The 14,064-nt window shown below is 51.5% G+C and overlaps 1 long non-coding RNA gene across 1 annotated transcript; it reads right to left on the reverse strand.

Annotated features, from left to right (window-relative positions):
- Positions 1 to 3,741: 3,741 nt before the first annotated feature.
- LOC112544597 (uncharacterized) lies at positions 3,742 to 12,216 on the reverse strand. Its single transcript, XR_003087941.3, has 3 exons — positions 12,118 to 12,216; positions 10,162 to 10,226; positions 3,742 to 5,686 (listed from the first exon to the last, which is right to left on the reverse strand). It is a non-coding gene; the product is annotated as an uncharacterized LOC112544597 (long non-coding RNA).
- Between the last annotated feature and the right edge of the window lie 1,848 nt (positions 12,217 to 14,064).

A 14,064-nucleotide genomic window follows, 5' to 3' on the forward strand; every position in this document is an offset into this window, starting at 1 on the left:
CTGGTGAGACTTCCTACTCTTCACAGGGCGGCTACGGTGGTGGAACAACTCTTGGCAAAACCGGATCTGGTCCTGAATTGAACTCAAGACAAGGCGGGGGAAGGGAGGAGGCTTGGGGATGAAGCTGCAGAGCCTCTAAACTCTGCCAGCCAAACGACAGAGTTTTGTACCTTACGCAGAAAGTTGCTCCTGCTGGGGTGTGAACCTCTGGATGCTGCGTGCCAGGAGCAGTGAGGTTGCAAAGGTGGGAAGGAGGTTATGTGAGTCTGATTAAACCTTATCCCTGCTGGCTCTCCTCAACGGGGGGGTAGTCTTGGGGAGAGAGTGGATTCAAGTCACGGTCCGTGGAGAGCAACCAGAACTCCGCAGAGCATGACTGTTTGGCCAGCTTTTCCCAATGGGGCCAGACACACCTGACCACACGCAGAACGTTTGTGAATAACTGAATGGACCTTTCACCATCAGCTTATCTCCTTCACTGGATTTGGACATTTACATAGCAGTGAGGGGCTGAGGACTCTGATAAATCTCGCAACAGTCAGATTAATACAGCAGAGACCTAGTTTGTTTGGTGCTTTATTACTTTGCTGGTTTTAATTGAGAGAGAGAGAGAGAGAGAGAGAGACTAAGGCTTGTGTTTGGAACTCAGCAGCAGCACATTTACTGGGAAGAATTAAAGCCTGTTACGTACAAAGAACGTGGAATATGCCTGGGGAAAAAAGCGGCACCAGTGGATTCCTGGGCCTTGTGGCTATACTCTCCCTTGGCAAGGGAAGCTTATAGGACGTTGAATCATTACCATAATGCCATGCCTCTGTGCCAATCCTTCTCCCGTCAGGTTGCAGTGAAAGGATGCACAAAACAAGTACAGCATCCCCTAGCATGCAGATATTTATAGATGCAATATAGTCAGTGATATACAGTTACGTTTTCTGCAATGTCGCTGTAGCTAATGGTCCTATTGTCTGAGATCTCCCAGCCATAAAGGGAATAGTTACTTTTTATAGATGTCGTAAAAGTGTAATCATGGCCTCGTCTGACAAAAAAGCCACCCTCGCTGTATTTACACTGGAAAGTGCTGAGTCCTGCTACCCATTAATGAAAAGCACGTGTCTTAACGCACGGGTTGGGGAATTATTCCTCGGGTGGCCTCTGGTCCAGCAGGGCCACCGCACAGATGCCACTAGTCCAAATGGTACTTTGATTTGTCCTTGAATACTGCAGTGGCAGAGTAAGGCAACCAATCTGTGGTACCCTTCTGACCCCAGTACAGTCAGCAGGGGGCCCTGAATGCAGGGCCCGTCTGCCTGGCCAATGGCATGCCTGTCGGAGGGAATCCGGAGGCTAGTCCGATAGATTACATTGCTAACTGTGGTGCCGCCAGCGCCCTCCCCCCCATGCCTTAGTTCTGGGGCGCGGCGGCAGCTTCTGCCAGCTGAGGTCAGCAGCCCAAAGGGCCTCAGTTCAGTACTCCAGGCCTTCTTTCTACCGGCTGAATGCTGGCTCGAGCCCCAGCCCAGACGGGGCGGGGGGATGATATACCCAGGGTACCAAACGAACTGATCCACCGAGCCACATGCAATGAGCTAGAGAGGTTTGAGAGCCAGGTGCCTCCTGCTTAGGGCAACTGAAGCCCCTAGGCCCCTCCCCACTGGGCCGAAGCCTGAAGCCCCGCCCACGTGGCAGGTGGAGAATGAGGGAGGCGGGGGGGCTCTGTGAGCCACACTTTAACTGGACAAGAGCTGCAGGTGGCTCATAAGCTGCAGTTTGGCCACCCCTGCTAAATACCCCCCTGCGCCCTGGATGGGCAACATTTCCCCATTGGCCAGCCTTGCACTGGGGATTTAAAACACCCCACACGTTGTGTGTGGGGGGGGGGGGGTCGGGGAGCCATCAATTAACACACTGACAGTCCCCTTGAGATAAAACTCGTCCCTCACCCCCAGGGCATCTAAACAGTGTCCCAGCCTCCGCCCTCCTCTGCAGGCAGGAGCGACCGGTGAGCTCTCCACAGCTACCCGGCTCTGCCTAGGAGAGAGCAAAGCCAGCGCATGGACCTGCCCAGCTGCAATCCCCCATGGCCTGCAGCTGACACACACCCCCATCAGGCCCTTCCCCAACCTGCTGTAAAAATTCCAGGGGTCACTGGGGGGGTGGCGCAGTTGGGGGAGGGGTGTTTTAGCCCTGTGAGACTGGAGCTCAGGGCTTCAGCCATGGAAGGGGGGCGCAGGGCTCTGGACTTCACTCACCAGCCAGGGTGGGGTGTGGGGAGCACCTGCTCGGGGCATTGGCTCTGTGGGATTGGGGATGCCGTCGCAGGGCAGGGTACTTGGGCCTCTGGGTTTTAGCAACCAAGGATCAGCGCTTTCTGCCGTGTGGGGCTTGGGACTCAGGGCTTCTAGTTTTAGGCCTCTGGGATGGGGGACTCAGAACTTTTGCCCCAGAGCCGCTCCAGGGCCGGTTGCTCGGGACTCCAGCCTTCAACCCCAAAGGGCTGCCATGGCTCCAGGCTCTGGGTTTTAGCACCGTGTGGGCACTGGGCTCTGGGATTCAGCCCGGGGAGGAGGGGGAGTGTAGGGCTCCAAGTTCTGGGCTTCAGCAGCCCTGCTGTTCCACTCCTGGCTTCAGCTCTGTAGGGGCAGGGGCTCCGGGTTTCAGTTCTGCCGGGGGGGGGGGGGGGGGGGGGGGGAGCGGGGCCTCCAGCTTTCAGCTCTGCAGGAGGGAACAGGGGCTGCAGGCTCTGGGCTTCAGCCGCAAGGCCCTGCAGATCTCTGAAACTGGACTGAGGCCCCCCCAGGAACGCCTGGCTGAGAACTTCTTTTCTAAATCATGCAATTAGACCCAGTTCAGGGCACATGCTAGAGAGGCCATTCCACACCTGGGACTTGTTCTCTGGCATTTTTCACCTCTGTACGCAGAGGTGTCATTAGACAACCCTGTAAATTACTTATAAGTCCTGTCCGGGTGAAGTGTGGTCTAGTAGTTAGAAGTGGGGATTGGAAGTCAAGGGAGTTGTCCTGTGTTCTTCACTCTGCCACTGACCCCCTTCTGATCTTGGTCAAGTCTCTTATGTGCTCTGAGCCTCAGTTTCCCTTTCATTAAAATAGGGCTGGAGCCTCCCTGTGTAAAGCATGTAGAAATACTCAGACAGCAGAGGCTATCATGGGGCCTGGTATTACTCGACAGTAATACATGTATGAACAGTGTGCCCCGGCTCTTGCCGATAAGATGTAGGTTGCTTTCGTTTCAGTCCCATGAACGGTGCTGGAGCCATTTTGCTATGAAAACAGACAGTTCTGTTTTGTTGAGACATGACGTTTCTCTAGTGGGAAAGCTTGCAAGAAAAAATGAAGCTCTCTTTATCCTCCACGCAAGTCAGACACTGTACCCCACCCCTCAGCGCCCTGAGGCACCTGGAGTGAGCAAGCGTGTTCCTCTGAGAGCGCTCATTGGCTGGTGTGTTTGACTTTCAAACTCCCCAAGGAGACGTGCAGCCCATACACTAACCAGCCCTTCTCAGCACGCGAGATTAGGCACTATGAACCTCACGGGATATTCGCTCCCGACAGAGATTAATTTACTCTTCCCCTTTATGTGCTATTAACGGAATTTACAGTAAATATAAATCAAAAGAGATGCCAGGGCAGGGGAATGAGACGCCATGGCTCAAATCCCCCCCTTCCTCTTCAGGATGGCCTCAGTTCCCTGCATTTTGCCACATTTAAGCTTCCATTCTCCAAGACGTGGGGGGGAAGGCAAGTGCATGTGACACACAGTGGTCTCCTCTCTGCCCTGGGCCATCCGGAAGGGCCCGGCAAACAGGAGGGAGATACATTGATGAGCCTTGCAACAGAGCCTTCTTTTTCCCCACAGGAAGGGGATGCAGCCCTCCCTGTCCTGCCGTCATTGCTGGTGAAGACACTCCAGTTAGGCACAGACTGAGGGCCTGTGTCAATGAGCCAGGTCCCACGGAACAGCACCAGTTTTCACCAGTTGAGGATTTGGCCCTGAGCATGCCCCTATCAAGTATTTTAAAATATTTGTTCTGGTTGCCTGGGGTTTGTGCTGCAGACACATTGGCATGCGTGGCCATCTGACTGGGGCTCAAGGACTCAGAACCAACCATTCCTTGACTACTCCCCAGAAGTTCCTGGAGCCCAAGCCATGAACCAGTGTCAAACTCCGTGTAGGGTACTGAACAGGTAACCGGTTACCCGATAAGCAGCACCCTTACCGGATGATCGCCTTACTGGGTGATGCTTTCTGGTAAGTGGTTAACCGGCAGTCCTGTGGGGACGGCAGCCAGAGCCTCATGGGACTGGGAGCCGGCAGCCCTGCAGGGCTGGGAGCCAGCTGCCAGCCCCGCCCATGGGATCCCACTTAATCGGTTAAGCAGTTAAACGTAATGTTTAACCAGTTAACTGATTCAATGGGATTTTACATCCCTAGTTTTGTGCTACTCGTAGCAGGTTCTTCAGGGATCTTGGGGGGCGGGGACTTTGGCCGTACGTTGGCCTGCCGTGCACTGCTGCTTGATCTGTCTCATCCACTCGTGCATAGCTCCCAAGTCCACTTCGCTCAGTGGACTCACCTCTTGTCCAGCCCAGGTGGCCAAGAAACGCTACGCCAGCTCAGCACAGTCTGTGACTAGGACCCCGCTCCAGTGTCACAGCCTAAGGACTAACCTTCCGCTTCAGAACACGCTCCAGACCGCGAGGGGTTGGCACTCTCAGTTTCTGCTCACCCTCCTGCCCTCTAGCTCTACAACCCTTGCACCTTCCCATCATCTGTGGGGGAAAGTGGCATTTAAAGACAAATCCAGATCAAGCTGCCTTCCTACAGTTGTTTCCTATTTTCCTTCAGAGAAGGAAAGAGGAACACATTAGTAGGCAGCAAGATCCTTCAGAAATCAATGTGCCTCTCAGCTGACTCTTAAGCTCCATAGCTTCGCATTACACAGGCAACACTCGTAAAAACTAATTCGTCAGTGGAAAGCAAAGACATTTGGGCTCTTTCACCACTGGGGCCTGACAGTATCCCAGGATCAGGAGGGCTGAGGAAGAGCTTCAATGCAGCCGTATCACAGCAGTGTTGGGAGGATAAAGCCAGAAACTGGCCGCTCCTGTTCACTCATCTTTTAATTAGAGCTGCTGGGGAAGGTTTTGGTTAATACAGTTTTCCATTAGAAAATGCCATTTTAGTTAACATGTTGTGAAATTTTATGAAATATTTTTTAAAGGAACTGGAAAGAAGTCTTATGGTAGAAGACCCCATTTTGACATTTTTGGAACAAGTAGTTTCACGTTTCTTTCTACGCACGTTTCAGCCACATTTTGTTTTGAATTTACTTTGTTTGACTTTTAAAAACAAAAGAGGAGAAAGTAAGTGGTTCTGAAACAGTGCTCCCCACTCTCAGCTGCAGCGCCTCCTGGTGGCTCATCTGAGAGCTAACTCAACCAGAGTGATGCCGCTCCTTCGCTCCATCCCTCTGCCCTGGGCGCAATGGCTCCCTCTTTGTAACTCGGGATGCTCCCTCTTCCTGGCTTGATCCTGTGGCTTGAAACTGTAGTTTTCCCCTCCCTGGGTAAAAAGTCTTTCAAGGCTGTTCCTCTGGCACGATGAGTGCAGAAGGTGGGGTCCGGCAAGAGACCTGAGTTACTACCCGATCGCCCTCTGCTCCCCGAATCTGTTAAACAGAGAGTGAGAGACTATGTCTGGATGAACCACAGACAGCGCTCAGGGAGACAGAGGGTGTGAACTCACCCCACCATACATTAGCATCACCAGGATCAGTCAATCACAGCCCCATGAGACAAAAGGAGTTTTGCGACGGATGCCTACAGATGTTACACTTTGTGACTTGGGGTGCTGGCAATTTGATTTTGAGGAGACTGTAATCTGTGGGGGAAGGAGGAAATAGGCATGTGAATGTTCCCTGGGCAGGGAACATTAGGAGTCAGAGGAAGGGTGTAATTCGAGGGAGAGTGGTGTGGGGCGAGGGGACTAGTGGGAGAGAAATTAGCCGGGATGGTGACTTCCCAAACACAGCCATAGCAGACAGAGTTTTGCTGGCAACTGTGGCTTCAGAGGAGCAACGTTTTTCCAAATGGAAAGTGATTAAGAATTAGCTACAATCAGCGGCGTCTCAAGAGAGGCCAGGTGGACGTGCCACGCTGCCCATTGAGAAGGAAGGAGCATCAAACCTGGCTCACCATGATCTGAGAGCAGAGTTTGCTGCCAGGAAGTCAGAATGTAAGCGGTGTGGCATGATCAGTGGGTCTTTAATTATTTGAACTCCATTAGAATAATAAAAAAGAGCTACAATATAATTATAATTACACAGCTGGGCATTATCAATAGGTAACCCGAAGCCAGTATCTGTCCTTGACGTTCACTGTAAGCAGATTTCACTTGTATACAAAAATGTTAAGGAGGGCCCCCAAACTGGTGACTTGTCCTGGGCCTGCACCCCCCCTAGGGACAGTCCTGGCGCTCATTACACCGGTATGACCACCCGTGTAGACATGCTGATTCCAGAAAAAGACCGGCTCTTTCTGTTAGCTTATTTGACTGCTGGTGCACATTTCTCTCTCGAGCACCATCTGCATTGCTGCTAAACATGAGCGCAGACAGGTCTTCGGTACCAGAGTTTTGATACTTTCCCCCTCTACTTACCATCATTTCCTTCCTATTAGTCAGCCACTTTTGAGTGACCCTGCATACACGTCAGCTTTTGACTGTGATCCCAGCCTACGTCTCTGTGCCTTGTATGTCGCCGCACAGCGCTTGGGCTCAGCAAAGAAGAATAATTAGTGTTCTTCCTATGCATCTGAGTCACATGCCAGACAGGGCTCAGGCTTTCCTAAAGCCCCAGCTTGGAGTGAGCCTGTATTCTCCCTGGGCTACTGCTGTGTGCGTATTGCAGCTGTCTGTGCTGCTTTTTTCTGCCCTTCAAAGCCGCTCTAGATGCTGCAGTCCATACAGAATTTCTTCTGGACTGACACACATGGAGCTCATCTGCCTAGTAAAATCGCTACTTACAGCTGTATCTTTGCCTTTCCTGCAGCCCTCTGAGCCAGTGCAGGAGAAATATCTCCCTTCAATGCAGCTTTAGCTCCCATCGCTCCCTCCTTGTCAGTTTCCAGAGAGAGCTAACCTTGGAGGGCAGCAATGTCTCTAGCGCCTCTAAAAAAGAAAGGCCTTGATGCCATTCAGAGAAGCTGCAGAACAGGGACTAAATTGTCTCCATCCACCCACATCCTTGGCAGACAGGTAGGAGGCCTGCACTGCTCCTTGTTCCTTCAGAGAAGCTGATTATGCAAGGTATGCCTGGAGCCCTTTGCCTGGAAGTACAATTCAGAGCAGTGCTAGGTTTGCTCAGCCCAGTTTGTCTCTGAGGATACGTCCACACGGCAAGACTATTTCGGGATACCTGAGTATCCCGAAATAACTATCCTGCGTCTTCACAGCAAGCCCATTATTTCGGGCTCGCTAGTCTGCCATCCCTGTAAGCCTAAAAGGAGTAAGGGGCGTTTTGGAATAGCACTTTATTTCGATATTTGGCCCTGTGTAGACAGCACCAAATGATGAAATAAGCTATTTGGAAATAGCATTTCAATAAGATAAGCAATTTGCATCACTCAAGCTGCATATCTTATTTCAAGTTATGGTGCTGTGTAGATGCACCTCTACTGACTGCAGGGCTGAATGCCATGGCAGGACAGTTTCCTCATTCCAGGTCCCACAGGTGGCTTGTGGTAGCATTGGGGGGGGGGGGGTACTCTGCTCCCATGCACCTACCAAAAATCTTAAATTACCAGATGGGTGCTTTCTCGTGCCCTCTCCAGTCCCTCTGGGTGGCCCTTCCTGCACCCCCGCCCCTGGCAGGCACCAGTCTCCCCTGCAAACAAGCCAGGGTAACAGGTTAGTGGAATCAGAGCAGCAATTAGCAGAACTTTTGACACTCATTATGTCACAACGTGGCCATGTGCTGAGTTGTGCTGTGTGTAATTGTCAGGCAGCATGCCGGAGGTCAGACCAGAGCATCACGATGATCCTTCTGGGGACCTATCTATTTAAACCACAGTAAGGGGCAGTTGATTCTCAGCATTGCATGTCTGAATAGCATCCTTAATGCTCTTTGCCTGGGCTGCTATTAGTGTGTTAGTGTTCCCCTTATAAAAGCTGTTTTTCTAGGGTTAACTCGGCTAAACCTACACCATGCATCTGCCCCCTGGCTGAAGACAAGTGCCAGGGGCTGTGTTGCTAGCTGAACAATTCTGATGCCGTCCAGTGGAGGGTAACGTTGCACATGGGCACACCAGAGCTTGTTCATTTCAAATACAGGCATTTAGTGCCCCAGAACTCAGAATTAGTTTCGGTTTTTGCAATGAGCCAAGTGAGAAACGGGCCGTCTTGTTTTCTTTGCTCCATAAATTCTTCAGCGCTTGGTCATTACTGTCCCAAATCGGTTCCAGGATGCACAAAGACCTGTTCTAAATGTGCTTTTAAAAAAAACCTGGACCCACATACGCACTGTCAATGACTCGCCCTCATGTTGATGCAGCTTCACCCCACGCTACTCCACTGCTGGGTCTGAGTGGCCATCCCTGCTTGGGGTGAGCACAACACTGGAAGGGCAGAGCTGTTGTCGGCCAGTATTAAAGGCGTGCTGGGTGCCATTAGCTATCAGCACAATAGCTAGCTTGAGCCCATGCAATCAGATTGCTCACAAAATTACCGGCACAATCGCGGCAGGTATCCATTGCCCATATGGCATTGCTGGATGCTCAAGCCACAGCCTTGACGTTAGCATGGTGCAATTGAAACAAAACACCACATGCTTGAATCTATTGATGAAGTGAAAGCGCTCAGCAGGTAGGGTTAAACGCACAGCTTCTTGAAAAGCCGAGGACACCTAGGGGTTTGGGAAGGATCTCTAACTGTAATCACAGTGAGCTCGGCTTCTGAGGCTGTAATGCCATCTTGTGATCGGATCCAGGAAGTAGGAATTTTAGCACACAACTTAGCTAAAAGCTGCTTGGATTAATCTGTCTCTTCAAAGAGTCACGCCAAGCTTGCAATGCACAGTTCTCGCTGGAATGAGCGGGAAGCAGATGGATAAAGTTACCAAGAGCAAGTCAAACAACATAACAAGTTAGGGGTCAAGAGAGTGGATGTCATTGGAAGGTGCTTTGCCCCCTTGTCGCTTTCAGGATGTGGAAATAATGCTTTTTGTAATTTCACTCGTTTCATTTTCTGTCCGAGGAATCAATTTCTGCAGAGTTGAGGGATCTGATTTGCTCTGGCAGGCTTGCAAAGAGGCAGGATGAACTGACTCTCCAATATGGCAGAGTCCAATGACATCTGAATTACGAGATGCAGGGTGAAAGGAACCTCTGCTTTGATGCCCCCCCAATTACACCGCCAAACTATTTCTCCTTCCCGTTTAGTACCGGAGAGCCCAGCGAGATCACTGACAGCTCTAGACCAGGCAATGGGCAGCGGCAGCAGAGCTGAGGGAAGACCTTTGGCTAAAGCTTTGAGCTTGTTCAGGCAGGACCTGCCTGCCTGTGTAACACCAAGTGCTATTTCTAGGGCTGAAGTTTTGGAAGAGGCTCCAAAACTCAATCTCAGTGGCCTTGGTGTGGAGCAGCTTACTGCCCTCTGCCCATCACTGCAAGGCAAGGGAAAAAGCCCCAAGAGCCATGCTCCACGCTGGGGGGGGGGGGGAGGGAGGGGTGATTAGCTAATTGCCTCCACGCTGGAGGAAGCAGAGTTCGGCCTTATAAGTAGGCAGAGAGAGCTCGGCTGGGGGAGCCTGCTGAGGAGACAGGTCGCTGTGGTGGGGAGAGAGTCAGAGCTAGGAACCAGTAGGACACACACGGCCAAAGCAGGTTAGGCTCATGAGCGGGGAGCCCTCAGGTAGAGCCAGCCAGGGAACCACGGTGAAGTCTGAGAGCAGCAGAAGGGCTGTTTGTTTGGACCGGTTTGCGCTGCTCCGGAAGCAGGTTAGGTGTCTGTGCGACGCAGCCAGAGGAACAAGCCCAGTACGCTCTCTTCTTAGAAGAAGAGACTGACGTAGGACCGAGGGAGAGCCCGGTAGGGTGCCCCAGAGACAGACCCCAGGAAAGACCGAGAGGAGGATACGCCCTTACTTACTGTGAAGAGACTATTCACAAGACAGCCTGTCTCCCAGCCAATCAAGCCACACGCACCATTTCTACCTGTTGGGAAAGCATGAGAGGAGGAAATGCCAGATTTAACAGCTCTAGACACTGATGGCCTGTGCATGTCCACAGCAAGAGGCCCCGGGTCACAGCTCTCAGTTGCCCTGGTCTGTGTGGTTCAATAGCTAAGGATTCAGCTGCCCAGAGTGGGGCAGCCATTTTGTGCTCTGAGCACGTGGGGCTGTTCACATCTCACCTGAAAGAACTAAGGCCACTAGAAAGGAGCCAGTTAGCCTAACGGGCTGCACCTGGGGGAGAACTGGGCTGGACAGGCAACGCTAATAGAAGACAGAGCTCAGCTGAGCAGGTGTAGGCTGGGCTGGTACAGAGCCTGCAAGGCGAGAGTTGAAGAGGGCCCCTGGGGAAGGAGTCTGCCATCACACCCTGGGAGCTATAGTGCAGGAGAGGCCCTGTCATTCCCAGCTGCCTGTGGGCTGAAGCCACCGAGGTCTTTGGTAATCACAGATTCTGCAACTTTGGTGACAAAATAGTAATCTTAATACCAAACTGCCGAGCTCTGTGCTCATTAAAGCTCTTCTAACACTTGTCACACGAGTACAGGCATCCAACTGCATCTTCTTAACTGAATTCAGTCTCTGGTAATTATGTTTGCTCTTCCCAAATTCCCCCGGGAGTTGCAATTAGATATACATTCACTTTTGGTCCTAAACTGGAGCATGCCATTACCCAGCAGAGGTATTTCAGGAGAAATAAAGTGATCCTCATATAGCCCATGTTGTGAAGCTTTAATTAACTACTGTTTTTAAGCAGCGTCCTTGGATGGAAAGAGTTCTAGAAATCACAGTATCAGAATGATTACTTATTAACCAACCCCCAAGGGATGACCAGCCAAAGTTGATGACCAGCCACACCAGGCCATCTGGAGGGAGCCTCACCATGTCGGGGCAGCAGGCAGGGCTATACGGTGGGCAGGAGAGATCCTGGTCCTAGATGCACTGCAGCAGCCTTGGTGGTCAGGCAGCTCTCCATGTGGCAGGCAGGCATGATCCCAGCTGCGCTGGATCCGCCTTGGCCGGCAGGCAAGACCCTAGCATGGCCAGAGTGGTCCTGGCAGGCAGGCAGCCTGGTCCTATCCATGCTAGAGTGGTCCCACTGGACAGGCAGGACCCCAGCCAGAATGGCCTGAGCAGGCAAGTGAGACCTCAGCCCCGTCCCTGTCCGCAGTGGGCAGGCTGGCCTGGAGAAGCTCCTGCCGAGCCTTCCCCACCGATCACCATAGCCCTGGTGGGACACCAACCCCATCTGCCGTGTCAGCCCATTAATGGCCAACCACGTAAACAATACAATTGTAACTTTAACCATTTAACTGTTTTGACCGAAACGTACATCCCTAGTCCATATCCCCACACTGAGGCAGGGCCAAGTAAAGCCAGACCATCCCTGACAGATTTCTATCTCACTTGTTCTTAAAAAACTCCTGGCCAGGGGTACACCCCCCCTCGGGTGGGATCCCACAGTCAAAGCCCCCCCAGCGTCCACTTATCAATGTCCACACGGCCCAATGGCCAGAGTCAGTTCCCCCTCACCAGGGTATATACGGCCTGACCACAGAGTCCCGAGTAGCACTCCCCTCTACGGGCTTTAATACGGCTCAGGGCCTGGATAGCAATCCCTCTGTACTGGGGCAATACAGCCCTGAGGCCTAGTCTACAGGCCCAAGGGAAACTACCCCCGTCCCAGAGCGCTGCAGTGGGGGTAGGGGCCCCAGGCCCCCCCACTCCACAGGGTCCCAGCCCAGGGCCCTGTCACCAGAGGCTCAGTCCGCTGCTTGCTCAGCAGGGAATCCCACCACAACACGCTGAGCACTTGGGGGGCAATTCCCCCCCCGGGCCACTACCTACTACCCCACATCTCCCCATCGCCGTACCTCCAGAATGTCCCCTGGGCTGTGGCTGTCACCACAGTGGCTCAGGCTGCATCTAACTCTGGCACTCTCTCAGCAGGTCCTCCCCCTTCTGCTGTCCACCACAAGTGAGCTGCCTTTTATACTCAGGCGCGCCTGTGAGCATGCCCGGTAGTGCCGTGGGGGAGGGGCTCTTTCAGCCAGCTGGGCCCAGCCCACAGTCTGTTCTACCGTCACACCTCCAATGAACGGAGGATCCTGTTCCCTAAGGATCCTGTTCCTCTAAACTAGACTTTTTCTTAGAACATTAAGATAGTTTTTCTTAATATCAGACTTAGATTTCCATTGCTGCAGATTAGAATCATAGAGTCATAGAGAAGAGACCTCACGAGGTCATCAAGTCCAGCCCCCTGTCCAAGGCCAGGGTCAGCCCAAGCCCTTTTGGCGCCCTGGGCCCGGGCACGTGGTACCACCCCCGGGCGCATGGTGCGTGCGCGGGCCCGCCTGTGGGGTGTGGGCCTGCCCCTCCCAGGGTGCATGGGCCACCCCCTCTCTAGGTAACCCATTCCAGTACTTCACCACACTCCTAGTGAAATAGTTTATCCTAAAATCCAACCTGTAACTTGAGACCGTTGCTCCTTGTTCTGCCATCCGTCACTACTGTGAACAGCCTTTCTCCATCCTCTCTGGACCCTCCCTTTAGGAAGTTGAAGGCTGCTCTCAAATCCCCCTCACTCTTCTCTTCTGCAGACTAAACAAACTCAGAAACCTCAGTCTCTCTTCAAAGGCTGAGTATTTTTTGTTCTTCCTCCACTGGGCACAGAGAACAATTGATCTCCATTGCTATCCTCGTTCTTCTTTTCTCCAAGCTAAACACACCCAGTTTTTTAACCTCTTCTCCTAAGTCAGGTTTTCCAAACCGTACTTCATTCTTATTACGCTTCGACTATCTTCAGTTTGTCCACATCTTTCCTGAAGTGGGGCACTCTGAACTAGACACAGTAGAGCCACTCTGAAGTTTCACCAGTGCTGAGCAGAGTAGGACAATTAACTGCCATGTGTTACATATGACACTCCTGTTAACATACACCAGAATAGCCTTTTTCACAATTGCATGACATTGTTGACTCATATTCAATCTCTAATCCTCTATTACTCCCAGATCCTTTTCAGAAGCACTATTTCAAAGCCAATTGTTTCCAATTTTGGATTTGAACATTTGATTTTTTGTTCCTAATTGTAGTACTTTGCACTTACCTTTATTGACTGTCATATTCTTGAACTCAGACCAATTCTCCAATTTGTCAAGGTCCTTTTGAATTCCAGTCCTGTCCTCCAAAGTGCTTGCAACTCTTTCCAGTTTGGTATTTCATTTGCAGATTTTGTAAGCATGCTCTCCACTCTATCACCCAAGACATTAATTAAAATGTTGAACAGTACCAGAGCAAGGACAGACCCCTGTAGGATTCCCACTAGACACATTTTCCAAGACTGACAGTGATTCCTGAATAAAGGTATAAATAAAGACATTGGCTGGATGGCCCACTACATTCCACATCCTAATGACATAAAAACCAAACAATGGGTACTTAAGAACAATTTGCAACTTCTCTATCAGCTTCATGTAGCATGGACTGTGTCTAGACTCAAGGGTTTTTTCGAAAAAAGTAGCCTTTTTTCTAAAAAACTTCACCTGCGTCTAGACTACAGCTGCGTTCTTTCGAAATTAAATTGAAAGAACGCGGCTTTTCTTTCGATGGCGGAAAACCTCATTTCACGAGGAAGAACGCCTTTTTTCGAAAGTGCTCTTTCGAAAAAAGGCGTTCTTGAATGCAAACAGGGCTTTTTCAAAAGAGAGCATCCAGACTGCCTGGGTGCTTTCTTTCGAAAAAGCGGCTTGCTTTTTCGAAAGTACTGCTTGCAGTCTAGACGCTCTTTTTCGAAAGAGGCTTGCAGTCTAGATGTAGCCAT

Source organism: Pelodiscus sinensis, chromosome 16 (assembly GCF_052426305.1).
Source record: "Pelodiscus sinensis isolate ZL-2025 chromosome 16, ASM5242630v1, whole genome shotgun sequence".
In the NCBI taxonomy this organism is placed as follows: domain Eukaryota; kingdom Metazoa; phylum Chordata; order Testudines; family Trionychidae; genus Pelodiscus; species Pelodiscus sinensis.